This window comes from Trachemys scripta, chromosome 25 (assembly GCF_013100865.1).
Source record: "Trachemys scripta elegans isolate TJP31775 chromosome 25, CAS_Tse_1.0, whole genome shotgun sequence".
Lineage (NCBI taxonomy): Eukaryota > Metazoa > Chordata > Testudines > Emydidae > Trachemys > Trachemys scripta.
In genome coordinates, this window is record NC_048322.1 from 548,797 (window position 1) to 565,643 (window position 16,847).

General features: G+C 48.1%; 1 long non-coding RNA gene across 2 annotated transcripts in view; it reads left to right on the forward strand.

Annotated features, from left to right (window-relative positions):
- LOC117870085 overlaps positions 1–13,834 on the forward strand; it is a 38,226-nt gene extending 24,392 nt beyond the window's left edge. The window contains exons 1-3 of one of the 2 annotated variants that reach the window (XR_004643912.1): positions 677–7,631; positions 9,916–9,998; positions 13,689–13,834. This is a non-coding gene — a long non-coding RNA (uncharacterized LOC117870085). Of the gene's footprint in view, positions 1–676; positions 7,632–9,915; positions 9,999–13,688 lie in introns of those variants that run through there. The other variant, XR_004643911.1, reaches the window with a different exon arrangement.
- The last annotated feature ends 3,013 nt before the right edge of the window (positions 13,835–16,847 follow it).

Here is a 16,847-nt window from a genome sequence, read left to right on the forward strand (position 1 = left end):
GCAGCAGAATGTTACCCTCCTCCAAAGTTTTCCATTTCACCCATCCTTTTTGTAGGCTTTAGTTTGAATCCAGAGTCTATAGGTCTTGCTGTGTCATGCTGCCTCTGGGTTTGGTGATTGATCACCCATCAATTGCAGACATGACTTTCAGCCTTGGACCGGGCTTTGATCTTCCTTCTATTGTACCTTTTCTTTTTAGGGTGGATTCTTTTTACTTTGTTAGGGCTCTTGTCTGCATCTTCAGCCCTTGGTGTTTGAACTTTATTTAATCAGGACAGGCTGGGGCTGGAGGTTGATTCCATCATCCATGCATACCTCATTCACACATCTAAACTAAACTAAAAGATTACAGCAGGGTTTGCAAAAATGAAGGTTGCAGCAAGCCCTTACAAAATGGAGTAAGCGTTTTAAAATGGGGTTTGAATTACAATATGGCAAACAGTGAAGAGAAGTTACAATATAGACAAGTATAATGGATGGCAAACAGTGAACAGAAGTTACACTGTAGGCAAGTGTAATAAATGATGAACAGAAATTACAATACTGAAACAGTGCAAGTCTCAGTGATTTAAGCAGGAATTGGATTGATAGTGAAATTTACAAAGGCAGCTGACTGAACAACTGTGGCTCTTAACAAGCATCTTAACTGTTAATTAGCCAGTTATTGGGGTAACCGGTTTTATGAATGAATATTGTTTCATTCATAAAACTTTACTTATGACGTTACATTAATAAAGTAAACAATTAAAAACAATTTCATTCATCAGTTCTGCATGGTACCATGGCAAGTTTTTAATGTGCTCTGTTGTAACCAGCCTCTTTCCCTTCAGGGTATCCAAGGATCAGCTGACTCGGGTTCTCCGGGAAGCTTGGGGCTGGGATGTAGAGGGTGCCAGTCCGAGGGTTGGGGGTGGGGCAGGAGTTGACGTGGAAGTCCAAAAGAAAATAAGCGAATCATGAAAGTTTAGGATTAGCAGCAATAGCATAGTCACACACATAAACCAAATGGAAGACGTGAGCCATTTTCAGACTTGAGCAGACTCCTTAATTCTGTCGGCTGGGTCTGTCATAGTTACTTGGTTGTACCTGCGGGCGCTTGGCTCTCCACAGGATTTTTAGAAGGCTTTATTTTGGCCTTTTGTTTTCTTCCTCTCAATAAGTAGCCAGGGCTTTTAAGGGAGAGGTCTTGGGCCACCTCCGCAGCTTCCCACGGTTCTTCAGGGCCAAGGAGTGGAGGTGAGATTCTCGTGTCCACTGGGGCCTGGACTCGCTTGCACTGGGAAGAGTGGATCCAGTTGAGCAGGTTGTGGCACTTGACAATGGTGTGGGTGGTTAGCAATATCTGGAACGGGCCTTTGCAGCAAGGTTCCAAGCAGTTCATTGATATTTTTTGATGTATACCCACTCTCCTGGTTGCCAGTCATGACAGGAGGAGTCCACTGGAGCAGGGAAGGCACACTGAACCTCTTTGTGTAAAGACTTAATACATTGCATGAGTTTTTTACAATATGCCAGGACCCTCTCATCTGTCAGCTGTGTATCTAGGTACCTGGGTGTGATAGGAGGGGCCGCTGGTATTCTCATTGGCCTACCCATTAAAATTTCATGGGGGGAAAGACCATGTTTGCGAGCAGGGATGCTCCTCATTTCCATTAGGGCCAGGGGTAAAGCGACGGGCCACTTAAGGTTGGTTTCTGAACACATTTTAGCAATTTTGTGTTTTAGCACCCCTTTTACCCGTTCCACTGCCCCAGCACTTTGGAGGTGGTGAGCGCAGTGAAAGTGCTGAGTGATTCTTAGTGCCTTGCAGATTTGCTGCACGACTTGGCCTGTGAAATGAGTACCCGATCACTGTTGATAGAAAGGGGCAGTCCAAACTGCGGAATGAATTCATGTAGCAGTTTCTTTGCCACCGTCAGGGAGTTGGCTGTGGCACAGGGGTAAGCCTCAACCCACCCTGAGAATCTACATACACCACTACGTATTCGAACGGGCAGCATTTAGGCATGCTGATAAAGTCAATTTGTATATTAACAAAAGGGCCTCCTGGGGAGGGATGGGCTGCAGGCTTGGTTTTCACAGGCTTTCCCACATATGAGCAAGGCACACCGGGCAGGTGTCGCAATACTGTCGGGCCATTGCTGCAAAATGCGGGGCAAACCAATGCTGTTCAATTGATAGTATCATTCCCCTGCTCCCTACATGGGTTAGCCTGTGGGCCAGGCGGGCCAAATAAGGGAGCAAGCCTCTAGGTGCTACCGGGCGACCATCCGGAGTGCGCTGTACGCTGTCGGGAGACTTTTCACAACCCACTGTTCTCCCGTAGTCCTTTTCCACCTTTTCTGCCGACTCCTGCATGTCCCCCAACTCTCGTATGAGGGTTGGGGGCATGTCAGGAGAAGGTGAGTCAACAAGGGTCAGGACTAGGTCGGAGCTAGCTAGGGCTATATAACAAATGGCAGAAAATTCAGCCGGAGACCCAGAAAGGGCCGCTTGCTTGGCTGATCCGTCAGCCAGAGCATTTCCTTCTGTGACCTCATCACAAGGAGTTTGATGGGCAGTGCATTTTATAATGGCTATTTCAGAAGGGAATAAAAGAGCAGTAAGAAGTGCATCAACATAAGACCCATTTCGGATGGGAGTCCCTGCAGAAGTGAGGAACCCTCGGTACTTCCAGAGTTTCCCATAATCGTGCACTACCCCGAAGGCATAGCGGGAATCAGTGTAGATGTTAACAGACCGTTTTTCCACTAGGGAGCAGGCACGGGTAAGGCAATCTACTCAGCGACTTGGGCCGAGTTCACCCCTGGAAGGGAGTGAGCTTCCACTAAGTCGTGGGGTGAGCATATAGCATACCCTGCTACAAGGATACCCTTGGGGTCCCTTAAACAGGATCCATCAACAAAATATACTAGTTCAGCGTTAGGTAAAGGGGTCTCTTTTAAATCTACTTGGGGAGAGCATAATTCAGCAGTCACCGCTTGGCAGTCATGCGGCTCCCCATCCCAAACAGTTGGGAGTAGAGAAGCCAGGTTGAGAACAGGGCAACGGGCTAGGGTCACAGGAGCATTTTGAAGCAACATTTCATATTTAGTCAAGCGAGAATTGGACATGTGTTGGGTCGCTCCTTTTAGGAGGAGTAGGGTTACAGCATGGGGGACCGACACAAGGAGAGGGGACCCCAAAATGAGTGCGGCTGAAGTGTCCACCATAATTGCCACTGCAGCAAGACACGGGGGCAGTCCTGCCACCCCCGGTCTAGAGGGGTGCTATAATAAGCGACAGGCCATTGGGAGTCCCCGTGTTCGTGAGTCAACACCCCCGGTGCTATTCCATCCTTCTGACAAAAGAGGGTGAAGGTTTTAGAGTAATCGCGTATGCCCAAGGCTGGGGCGCTGGCCAATTGTTCTTTAAGAGTTTTGAAAGTGGTTTCAGCTGTTTGGGTCTAGGGGAGGGATTCCGGCACATCCTTGTGGGTTAGGTTATGTAAAAGCTTGGCAATAGAGACGTATTCAGCTATCCATTGCCAGCAATAGCCTGCCATTCCAAGAAAGCCACACAGCTGCTTTTTAGTAGTGGGTCTGGGAACCTGTAGTAGTGCTTTAATTGTATTGTGAACAAGTGTCTCTCTCCTGCGGTCAAATCGTGCCCTAAGTAGTGGACTCAGGGAAGACAGAGATGCAGCTTTGATTTGGAAGCTTTATGTCCCCTTTCTGCCAGAGCTTGCAGCAGGATTAGAGAATCCACCTGACAAACCTCTAACGTTGGAGAGGCTATCAGGAGATTGTCCACATATTGTACTAAAACATGGACCCTTTAGGAAGCGTAACATTCTCCAGGTCCTTCCTGAGAATCTGGGAGAAAATGGTAGGTGAATCCGTGTAACCTTGTGGCAGTCTGGTCCAGGTATACTGCAGGCCCTGAAAAGTAAAGGCAAACAGATACTGGCTTTCTGGGTGAATGGGGATGGAGAAAAAGGCTGAGCATAAATCTACTACTGTGAAGTAGGTAGCAGAGGGGGGGATGCACGAGAGAATGGTTGCAGGGTTGGGCACAACTGGGAACAGGGGGTGTACTACTGCATTTACAACTCTCAGGACTTGAACAAAACGCCATTTCCCTGTACCCGGTTTTCGGACAGGTAGGATTGGGGTATTACATTCACTACTAGTTTGAACAATAACCCCCTGTTGAATCAGGGAGACCAAAACTGGCCTGATCCCTTTCTAAAGCTGCAGGGGGGGGGGTATTGTGGGATTCTGGGAAGGGGCTTAGTCAGGTCTAACCGAATTTTGACAGGCTGTGCCGATTCTATACAGCCCAATTGATTTGGATGTTCCTCCCACAAAGCTGGAGGAACTTGGGCCAATATTTCCTTTTGAACCGGGGAGAGATCTGGGCCTGTTGTTTTGTCGGGGGAGTGTGCCTTCAGGACCCCCAAGACCTTGTGCTGTTCGGCCTCCGAAGCCTCCAGGAACACCCCTTTAGGAGTACAGAAGATAGAACAGTTTAATTTACATAACAGATCCCTTCCCAGGAGGTTGACGGGGGAACAAGGGCTGAGGAGAAAGGCATGTTGTTCTGTCAAAGGGCCTATTGATATCAACAATGGGGTTGACACAGGATGGAGGATAGGGACACTACCGACCCCCACTGCGTTAATAACTTCCCCAGATAAGGGAAGGGAGGGGAATTCCTCCACTCGCAGTGTGGACCGAGAAGCTCCGATGTCCACTAAGCACTTTACCGGGGTTTTGTTAATGGTGCAGGTAACATAAGGGCCAGATTGATCCAAGGGGATAACTGGGGCAATAAGGTCTCATGACTGTCCTATCTATAGTCCACCTGTGCGGGTGGTTGGGGTGCAGCCAACGGGCCCTCCCACTGTGGGGCCTGGGCCCTTCCTTGCTCTCTCTAGTCCCATCGATTTCGATGGGGGCAGGCCCTTTTGATGTGTCCCTCCTCTCCACATCCATAGCAGTAAAAGGCTGGTGGGCGTCCGGTGGCTCCACCTGTTCGTGTCATAGCTGCGAAGGGTATTTCTCCCCTGGTGTTTCCTTCCCCATACCTATAGGGTCGATTGGGTTCCTTCCCATTGTACGATTTCCTTTCTTGTATCTTGGGGTTTAAATTATTGATTTGGAGAGCCATTAGGTGGGTCTCTGCTTCTTCCCTTTTTTTCTCGCTTTGGTGGTAATAATGTTGGGCTGCAGCTAGGATTTCCTTTAAACCCTTTCCTTCCCAACCCACTAGACCCAGGCGTAATTGTTCACTAATTTTTGGGCGGAGCCTCTGGATGAAAACAGCCACGATAGCTTGCTCTTCTTGGGTTTCAGTGTTATTAATGCCCGAGTATTTTTCAAAGACCAATTTTAACCCGGTCCAAATAATCAGCAGGTTTATAACAAAGGTTCCTTTGTTTACAATTGTTTATTTTAGTCCAATTGGCCTTTGTTGGGCAGGCCTTAAGAATAGCTTCTAACAATTTTCCCCTCATCTCATTAATTGTTCTCTATCTGGTTCCACTTTGTCTGTCCACTCCATTGTTTCATAAAGATGCCTCTGTGTTTCCCTGGGCATTATGCTTCTCAGGAATTGGTCTAGGTCTCCCATAGTGGGATTATAACAATTTATAACAACCTCCAACTCCTCTTTAAAGTGGAGAGGGTCATCCCGAATTTTTGGGAATTTAAGGCCCAGAGTGCCCATATCTGTTGGGCTCCAAGGGGTATGGACCTCCGTTACCCCACTGTCCAGTGCAGGGAGTTGTCTTAAGGGAAAATTTCTTACCTCATGGGAGGTCCCAATTTTCCCATCTGGGCTGGTTTTGAGCTTCCGTACAAGCTCCCTTCGAGCCTTACTTACATCTCCTAAGATATCCTCCTCCATTTCTCTAAATTTACTGGGGCGGACTTCTTCCCGCCCCCCCTTTTAATTTGTCCCAGCGGGCCACTTGCTGCCTAGTACGGTAGGCTGGGCCAGGAGATATGCGCAGCATCTCAGCCAACTGGTCTGCCTGGTCGAAGATGCAGTGCATACATTTCTCCAATTCCCCAACCGGGGAACTTGGAGAGGATACTAAGGGGATTATAGATTCCGTGGGGGAAGAGGGAGCGGGCTGCTGTCCGCTCGCCTCGTCCTCATCCTCGAACCCTGCCCCCCCATAGTGGGGAACTTGCTGTGGCTGCTCCCCCTCTGGTTGCCCCTGGGGACCCGGGCTTGCCTAGGCAGTCTCCCATGATCCAAATAAAAATCTTTGGGGGTTGGTTAAAGGGAGGGGGTACCGTCGGGGCCCGAGGAGCTGAGGGTATTTGTCTAACGGGGAATGTAGGGGCAGGCAGGGGAGTTAAGGGTTTAGATTGAACTTCCTTCAATTGTTTTTTTGCTTCTTCTAATTGGGCCTTAACCTTCTCATGGGAGTTATTTAGACTTCGTTGAATGGACTCTCAACGTTGCTTTTCCATTTCCCCATACCAATTAAAAAATGCATCCCACTGGGTTTGATTTGCCTTGTAAACTAATAAGGCGCCCCAAAGGTGCAAAATCTTTTTAAAATCAAAAGTCCCTTCCTCCAGGAACTGCAAACTTGGATTATCCCTTGTGTTCCAATTCCACTCCTTTAAAAATTTGCAGGTCAGGGGCCCATAGTTGGAATACATATACGCGTCTGGAGTATCGTTTTCCGGTGCTGGGACCTGCTTCGACTGTGAGGTTCCCATGGTCAGATGGCTTTGCCTCAACACTCCCTAAACGATCAAACAAGACAGTATTATGGTGATAAACCCCGTATTGCCTAACTGTTCAGTGAATATTATGGCGTTAAATCAATTAAGCAGACCCAGCCGCTCATAAACAGGGAATGGCGTTTCTTTTCCCTTCACCCGGCCCCACCCCAAGCCCGACAGACTTGCAGTGCCTCTGTCAGTGCCGGGCGTAGCGATCCGGCCAGAGATAGCACAATCAGAGTTCTCTCACTGAGGCACAGGTGAGCAGATAAACAAGCAGAACCAGTCACTCGTAAACAAGGAGTGTGTCTCCCCTTCCCCCCCGCCCCCGCAGGGCGATACATCAAGCCCGGCAGACCTGTAGTGCCTCTGTCGGTACCAGATGCAGCACCCCAGCCGGGGATGACCGGAAAGGCTTGATTCACCTTAATTCTATATCCATATAGTGAATTAGTTCTGGACAATGCAACCCCCCCCTTTTTCCGTGAGTGAGGGTTAAGTACTTAATGAAGCAATTTGCTAGAAAAAAACCACTTCCTGACTATTAAAAGCAATATTTCTCTAAATCCTAGCCACTAGAACACTGCAGTAAGCCTTGGTCTCCTTTACAGGCGAGGCCAACTCCCCAAGCCTCCTTTACAGGTGAGGCCAACTCCCCAAGCCTCCTTTTCCAGGTGAGGCCAACTCCTCAACATTCACACCAATGGGGAGGATTTATAAGGGAGGTCTTCGCACACCCCCCTTCCAGCAAAGAGCACCAGCCCATCTTTTAAAGGAACGGGGTAGGATACCCTATTGCCTCCGGTACGGTGGGCGATTTCCAGGGACTTCCCCTCTCTCCGAGCAAGGGGAGGGAGCCCACGGCTCCAAAAGGAAGATCTGCAAGCTTCAAAAGGAAGATCTGGGGTAAGGTTTTGGTCGTAGGTCAACCACATAGAAGGGTCAGGAAAGGCGCAGTCCCCTCAAACCCCTCCCCCAGCAGAGAGCACCGGCCCGCCTTCAAGAGAACAGGATGGGTTACTCTACTGCCTAGGAGTACGTGGGCGGGTTCCCGGGGCCTCCCTGCTCTCCGAGCAAGGAGGGGCTCCTCAGCACTTCAAGGGAAACGGGTTGGATCACCTTACAGCCCACAATCACACAGCACACCTAATTCGGGACTTCATTACGGCATTCTGTCACGCTGCCAGCCTATTGCTGGTGGGAACCCTGCCAATCCCTCTCGGCTGCTCCGGGACTTCCTGGATGCCCAGCCTACTTCACAGTAGGGATCCAGGGATTCCTTGGATTTCTGCCCCACCCACTGTAGGATCCACCTTTTCCCAGGCTCACCCAGCAGCCGGTCAATCATCCTCTGGAGGGACCAGTCCCTGAAGGCCGAGCCACACGAAGCAGCTGACTAACACAAAGTAGGAAGCTATAAAAGCAAAGCACAGGAGCTTGGCGTACTCCTTGTTCTCGCCGGGTATCATCACATAATAAACAAATTCCCTGTCCTCAGGGGGGCCAAATGACTTCCCCGTTCTCATCGGGATCAGAAATCTTAATCTACACTTCCTCATGCTGTCCGTGCACAGCTCCTCCCTTAACAGGACAGTGAGCTATGCCCGTACGTAGGTAGAAAGCATCATATGCTTCCCTGTCAGTTTGTCTATCCCTAGTCCTCGAGCCTTTCCACCCAAGTTGCAGCAGCCACCCTGTATCAGTGACGGTTTCCTTTATGTCCTGGGGAGACCACCCAGCCTATTCACCCTCTGTTCTTGCCTGAATAATCTACTGTCATCTGAAACTTGTTTTTATACTGGGTTGGCACTCTAAAAGTGCTTAACTGCCAAACGGATGTCCCAGTAATTTCACTGAGGCTGTCCCAAGGAAACAGTTGGGTCTAAGACTCTCGTATACTCATAACACAAAACAGACAGTTCCCGACGCCCGCCCCAGCATATAGCCTAAGTAAACAATGATAGAGATAGTGCAGCATGATGCAAGAGATTAAACAGCAGCCTGCCAAGTAAATCTCCCAGCAGAGCAAGCATCAGTCAATTGAGTCTGTTTTAGCAAAGTTCAGATCATAGCGTACCCGCCCCGAGCCAGAGCCTACAGGCAACTTCCCACCGAAGCCCAAATAGAGACAATGGTCTCTTACCTGGCACCTGGGGTCAGTGTGGAAGCGGACTGCGGCCCTCCTGCCCGGAGGGATATCGAGTGATCCCGGAGGAGCCCCCAAATTGTCGTGGAAAAAGTCACCCACGCATTGATTTTAGTTCACAGACTCAAGCCTGAGGCCAGTTTATTGCAATACATACCAACGCGTTGGGGCGACAGGCCGAAAATTGTCACACCTAGCAGCAGCTCGCAGGCTGCTTTATTCCGTCAAACAGCAAGCATAGTACAAATAATACGTCATTTATGCGAAAATAAGAGTAGGGGTCTGTCTCTTTTTCCCCAGTAGCTTCCTCATTATTTACGAGAATTGGGAGCCTATTGGGTGGGGGGTTTCTTGGTGGTTTTGACATGGGTGGTACTTGGCACCAGCGGGGGTGTTATTTTTCGTCAGGGTACATATTGTTTTTCCGGGAGGGCCTTGGGGTTTATTACAGGACGCCCAAAGATGATATATGATTGGCTGGTGGCAGGTAGCTGGAGGAGCTGGCCTTTACTAGAAGCAATTTCTTCATATAAGCCGTTACTATGTTTCATCAGGAAGCAGTTATCATGTTTTTTTATCTATAAGCAGTTATCAGGTTGCTAAGGCCTTTCGCATGATTTCCTCCCCTTCCTCCTCTGGTCATAGCCCATGACCGTATTTGGCAGAGAATTGCACAGCTTAGCTTTGTTCAGGTTCTGGCCTGTACTGTTTTATGTAAAGGCCGTCTGTGCAGTCAGCTTTTGTCACTGGGCCTGAATTTGGGCCTTCGGTTTTACTCTGGCTGTCATTAAAAAGGCTACCTAGTTCTTTTTCCCCACAAGTGTAACAGAGAGACTCTGCTACTGGGAGGGTTTCACCATGTGTCAGAGGGTTACACCCTGGTGGGTGTGGGCCAGGCATGTACTGGAATAAGGTCACTCTGTGCTTCGCAGTGTGGCAGAACCTAGAATGTCCATTAGCAGGGAAAAATCTGGGGGAATCGGCTTGTGGAGTGGACAAAATCCCCATCTGAATTCTCTCACATTGCCCTTCTCTCCCTGGCAGACTACAGAATAAAGTCCACGTTTCGCTCCAGATCATCCCGTCCTCCCAGGGGAAAGAAAATGGCTGCAATGGAGCTGGCTCAGGTAAGGGATTATCAGGGAGCTGGTGATGGGTTCTGCTTGGAGAGAGAGGAGCAGTAAAGGCATAGGAGGGTGGGAGCTGCTAGAGGTGGTGGGAGATCGGAACTATCTAGGGTGGAGAAGGGGAGGGGACAGGACATGACAAACTTGCTGAGACTTGTGTAATCTAGGGTGTAATGGGTTGTCACCCCGGTGTGCAGTCTGGGGGCCCTTCTCACACTGCTTTGCTGGAGATTCAGCCAGCCTCTCCTGGCCTTTTTATCACCCAACACGACAGCAGGTGGCGCCACACACTCAGTTAAGCTACCTAAGTGCTTTACCTAAGCCACTCAAGGACAGACACAAAACAACCACCAATTTCCCAGCGATAAGTGATAGCAAATAGATCAAAGCAGATTACTTGGCAAATAACCAGAAACTCAAACTGAGCCTAGCATACTAGATAAGAGGTGGGTAAACTATGGCCTGCAGGCCACATCCAGCCCGCAGGACCCTCCTGCCTCGCCCCTGAGCTCCTGGCCCGGGAGCTAGCCCCTGGTCCCTCCTCTCCTGTTCCCCCTCCGCGGCAGCCATAGCTTGCCCCGCCACTGGCACAATGCTCTGGGTGGTGGGGCTGCGAGCTCCTGGGGCAGTGCCACTGCAGAGCCCAGCCTGACCCGGTGCTGCGTGGTATGTGACTGTAGTGCTGCCAGCCACCGGTGCTCCAGGAATGGTAAGGGGGCAGGAAGCAGGGGGGTTGTATAAAGGGCAGGGGAGTTCGGGGTGGTGGTCAGGAGGTGGGGGTGTGGATAGGGGTCAGGGAGGGTGGCAGGGCCACTCAGAGAGTGGGGCAAGTGGGGCAGTTTGCCCCGGGCCCTGCAGGAGCCCCCACAAGAATATAGTATTCTATAGTATTGCAACTTATTTTTGTGGAAGGGGCCCTCGAAATTGCTTTGCCCCAGGCCTCCTGAATCCTAACCGGCCCTCCATACAATTTCCAAAACCCGATGCGACGCTCAGGCCAAAGTTTTCCCGCCCCTTTACTAGCTGCATAGAATTTCAATTAGCAGTTTCTCACCCTGACTGATGATTGAAGCAGTCCACAAGCACATCCCCCAGTTTAGTCTTTGTTCCTCAGGTGCTTCCAGGAGTTCTCGTGTCTGGGGAATGAGGCCAAGAGATGATGTCACACCCCACCTTATGTAGCTTTTCCATATGGTGGAAACCCTTTGTTCCAAACTCAGTTCCCAGTCCAGTTTGTGGAAAAATACAGGTACCTAAATGGAGTTCAGTGTCATGTGGTCTGGTCACATGACCTAGCATGCCCTCCTGAGTCATAGTAGCCATGACTCATAGGCTGGCTGGAACATTCACAGGAAGGGGAAGCTCTTCCACAGTCCATTGTCTTTGTTGATGAGCCATCAGCACTTTCTGGCTTCTTCATTGTTGTACCTGAAAGGCTCGTTGTGGGTGTTACCCAGAGTAAGCACACTTGAAATACAGATACATAATCAATATCCATAACTTCAGATACAAACATGATCCATGCACACAAATAGAATAATCCTATTCAGGAAATTATAACTTTTCCAATGACCCTGCACATGACGCATCTTGCACAAAATAGCTCATAATTATGCCCTTATCATATTATAATCCTACCACTATGCTGAATATGGGGTGTAGTGTGAGATAGGTCTTAATTTCAAGGCACAGGAGTTGGGAATGGAACTTCCCCTCTTTGTGGAACAGGAAATAAACCCCCAGCCAGGGCTAGGAAAACTTCCCAGACTCCCAGTGCTGGAGCCTGAATCTACTGACACTTTATTAGTTACCACCACCCCCAATCTTTGTGGCAACTGCAAACCTTATCAGTGATGATTTTATATTCTCTTCTAGGTCATTGATAAGAATGGCACAGGGCCAAGAACCAATCCTTGCGGGAACCCGCTAGCAAGAAATCCACTCGACCATGGTTCCCCATTTAAAATCATAGTTTTTAATCTATTTAATGTATGCCATGTGTATTTTGTATCTTTCTAGTTTTCTAGTCAAAATATTGTGCTGAACCAACTCATATGCCTTACAGAAGTCTAGGTATATTACATCAGTACTATTAGCTGCAACCAAACTTTTGATCTCATCCAATAAGGATATCCAGTTAGTTTGATAGGATCTATTGTGTCTAAACCTTTGTTAATGGGTACTAATTATATAACCCCCTGTGAGGGTTTAACCCCTGCGTCACAGGGCAGCACGGCCTAGTGGCCAGACTCCCAGAAATCAGCCCTCGTCACAGGGCAGCACAGCCTAGCGGCCAGAGTCCCTGGTAATTAGCCCTCGTCACAGGGCAGTATGGCGTTGTTACTGACTCAGCGGGGGGGTCCTACCGAAACACGCTGAGGCTTACCGGGGTTGAGATACCAGTCCGTCACTCCACCTGGGTCGCTTCCGTTGGATTCTCCCACAGGTGTCCTGGTTCTCCGTGAATCTCGGGGTCTGTTGCCTCCTCTGGTTCCTCCCGCAGTGGGGCTTCGCACCACCCTGGAGAGGCCACGGTTCCCGGTAGTTTCAATAGTGCGTTCTGGTCCTTGGCCGGAACTCTCCCTATACGTGCTTCTCCTGCGGCCACCAGCCCAGACTGAGCTGAGTTCCCTCTTTTTACACTCCCTGAGCATTTGGAGCATGCTCAGTATGAGCAGGGCGGGACTTCCGCCAACAGAGCTACTTGTCTGGCGCTGCCGGGGATAGTGTGGGGCAGGGCTGCCCCGTCACCCCCCCCTTAATTCTTTATTAATGAAATTCAGTATCGGCTGCTCCATTCTCTTGCCCAGTATCAATTTCAGACTAACACTCTTGTAATTAGATAGGTCATCTGTTTTACACTTTTTAAATATTGGCACAGCATTAGCTTTATTCCTGTCTTATGGAATTTCCCCAGGGTTCCAAGTCCTAATTAAAATCAACATTAACAGTCCATCATGCTCCTCCACCAGCTCTTTCAAAACTCTTGTTATCTGGACCCACTGATTTAAACACATCTAACTTTAATAGATGGTGTTTAAGGTCCTCGTGAGTTACTGTTGGAATGGAAAGGCTGTCGGCGTCAACATCTTATGATAAGAGTTACATCACCTGTTTTCCTCCAAATCCAGGAGAGAAATATTTATTGAACACTTTTACCTCTTCTGCATTATTTTTGATAATTCTACCATTTCCATCTAGTAATTTACCACTACCATTGTTAGGATTAATGTTGTACTTAATATACTTTTAAAAACTTCCTTCTTATTGTCATTGATTGATCATTGATTTCTGATAGCTTCCCTTACCAATTTTCTACAATTCTGACCTTCTAACTTATATTCTTTACTATTGACTTCCCCTTTCTTCCATATATTTTATTTGAAGAGTGTTGGGATTCCTAGCAGGGAGCCACCAGCAGGGTCCAGAGACAGCCCCATCTCCTATATCAAGCTCTGGCTAGTAGGTATGTGATAAATGTGAAGACCCTGCCTCCGTCTGTTAGCTGGGAGACACAAAGGTTCTCTCTTTCCACCCTCTGATGCCTCCTGGCTGCTCTAGGCAAGGTGGGGTGGGACTCTGTTAACATGTGCCTCCTGAAGCTTCCATTTACCTGGTGCTGCTGTTCCGTGAATAGTGGGGTTGTGACTGGGGCAGCAGGTACTGAGTGTTGGGCTCTTGCTCTTTCAGGGGCTGGTGACTTTCGAGGAGGTGGCTGTGTATTTCACCAGGGAAGAGTGGGCTCTGCTGCACCCCACTCAGAGAGCCTTCTACAGGGATGTTATGCAGGAGAACTATGAGACGGTGGTCTTACTGGGTAAGGATTCCCGTCCCCTCAGTTTTTTAGAAGCTGTGGGGTCTCTAAAGAACCTGAGTAGTAATAACTTTATACCTTTATTCATCATACAAGTTTTGACAAGTTTCCTTGCCCCCTTTTTTTGCCTTATCTCCCACCCAGAAGTATAATTTTTGGACATGTGCCTTTTTGGTGTTATCGGCCATTTTAAAATTGCATTTAATGTATCGTTATTGGATACATTAATATCTACATTAATAACTGTAACTTTCATGCCTTTTCCTCATTTTAAGAGGAAAATATGCTGCCTGTAGAATTCTAAATTAGGTAAATAGTGTAGGACTCATGCATGGCTTGTGTGACAATCAGATGACCTCCTCTTTTGATAGGAGAGCGTATAATGTTGCCATTCAGGACCCCACAGGTGAAGGGAGAAGAGAGCTGTGGGAGGGGAGGAGAAGCGGGGGAGTAGATAATTCTGGGGTGCCAGGGCATAGGGAGGGTGTGTATAGGATTAGAGCTAAGAAGCAGCAGGGAGGGATGAGGTAGTGAGAGATGAGGAGGGAACACGAGAAGTTCCTAAGGTGCCGGGAGGTGGTGCCGGCTGAGAGTAATGGGATGAAGTAGAGAGGAGTGTGGTGGAAGGGCACCCAGGAAGTGGGCTGGGTGGGTATGTGGGAGGGAGGGAGGAGAGGTTTGGGGATCTAGAGCTTGGGGGATCCCAGACCTTTAACCCCGAATCCCTATCCAAGCCTTGTTGCTTTAGAGCCTACACTCCAGTTTTATTTCTGTTCAGTTTCACTTAATTGTACATATTCCCCCCCAAATATTATTATTTTAACTCTTGACCTCCCTCTCTCACTCATTACCCCTCTCCTCATATAAACTCCCCATCTCTATGCACAGTGACCCTGGCCACCGATCCTGAGTCCTTGCAGCATTCCTCCCTCCCATACCAGGGCCCGTACCCAGGCACAAATGGGCACTTTGTTCATGATGTCACAGGGTGGTAGTGTAGCCTGTACGATTTTTACACCTATAAGATTATGTATTGGAGTACAACTTGTCCTTGTAGATGGCTACTCAAAGTTAATGGAGGAGATGAAATTTGGTGAAATACAGAACTTGATTTAATACAGACAGTTATAATTGAAATCATAGTCAAAAATCAATATATATAACTATTAAGGTAAGTACAATAAAGAGGGTCTTGCACTGTGCGTACTTACAAGTTATGGACACCATTGGAAACAAAGATGGAGGGGCAAGGGAGCCCATCAGAAGGGAGGCCCTGCTTCAGTTTACACTATCTCGGGGACCCGACAAAATGAAAAAATGCTAACTAGGAGAGGTATTTTATCCCCTTTCTTATGGTAATAGGGTGGCTATATACCATATCTGCTCCTTTACTCTGATTACAATAATGTCAATAGTTGCCCCAAACCATTGGGAAGTCCATAATTAAGCATCAAGCATTAATACTCATGATTTACATCACTTATTTATTAATAATTCCAATATATGAATGCGGTCCAACTGCTGAGATACTTCATAGCAACCTAATTGCTGAAACCTGCCCCAAACTTCCTTCTTTCAGAATCCTGTGACGTATTGCATGTGTTTGTGGTTCCTCGTTAGTCTCTCAAAATTGGGGTGCAAAATATCTGACCTGGAATTCTCTCCTTAGGCCTATTCAGGTAAATCCCAGACTTCAGCATAACTACTCCCACAGAGCCTCAACCTAATATAAGACCCTTTATTGTAGCAAGCTAAGGCTATGTCTACACTATTGCGATAATTCAACCTATGCTGCACAACTCCAGCTACATGAATAATGTAGCTGGAGTCGATGTACCTTAGGTAGAGTTACCGCAGGATCTACTTACCTTATTCTTCTCATCAGGGTAGAGTACAGGGTTCGACTGCAGAGAGATCTGTAGTCGATTTGGTGGGTCTTTACTAGACCTGCTACATCGACCACCGGTGGATTGATCTCAGAGCTTTGATCCCAGCTGTAGTGTAGTACCTGCCCTTAATAACCCATTTATATATTATGATCACCGCCTTGTCCCTCCATGCATGTTCCAAGCTAATAAGCAATACTCTGATAATGCATCCGAAGAAGTGGGCTGTAGTCCACGAAAGCTTATGCTCTAATAAAATTGTTAGTCTCTGAGGTGCCACAAGTACTCCTGTTCTTTTTACTCTGATAATGACATTTTACCTCTACCGTATATAAAATTGCCAACAAGACATGAGACTAGGTCATAGATCATAAAATCAGGTTGGGGTCAGCAGGAGTGAGAGTTTGTAGAGAGTCTGGTCTCCCATCTGCAGCAGCCACAAGCTGTCTGCCCTCCAGGCTCCTTGGATCTTTGAGCCTGTCCCTCCTAGGTTGCGTGGCCCAGTTCTTGTTTCTTACATTGTCTTTTTCTGAAAGTATTAGAGGCTGTTGTTCCTGAATTTTAGTGTTTAATTCCCCAGCCTTCTCCACACACTGGGGGAGTTGAATTCTCCCTCCCATTACACCTGAGTCACTAGATTTCCTAATTTCCCCAAAATGTGCTTTTGCGATGTCACGGTTCTGGGGTAGCTAAGCCTTTGACCTGCCTCCACGGTCTGCTCAAGGCACGCCCTCTCAAGCATCAGGCCTCTAGCCAGCCCCTCTCTATGGGTGGGGACCCACATGCCTCTCCTTTTTGACTAAGGTATGAGGATTGCAGCTTCTCCTCCACTGTGTTCACTGGAATAAGCTCCAGCTCCTGTGCTTTGCTCTCTCTCCAAGGGATGTGAGCTGTGTGTGTGTATGTGTGTGTGTGTGTGTGATAGAGGTGGGAATTTTGGTGATACTTGTATGATTCCAATACACACCTCAGTTTCCCTCTGTGATTGGTATTGCTATGATTATAAAGAGAAGGAGACATGAGGTATTTTGTCACGTAGCTGTCATGGGGTGATATGAATAGATCATTAAGGTCTGGCTGGGACCAACCTACATCGATGGAATACCTGACAGAGACAAAGGAATAATTATTACCTGTCCATGGGAGGAT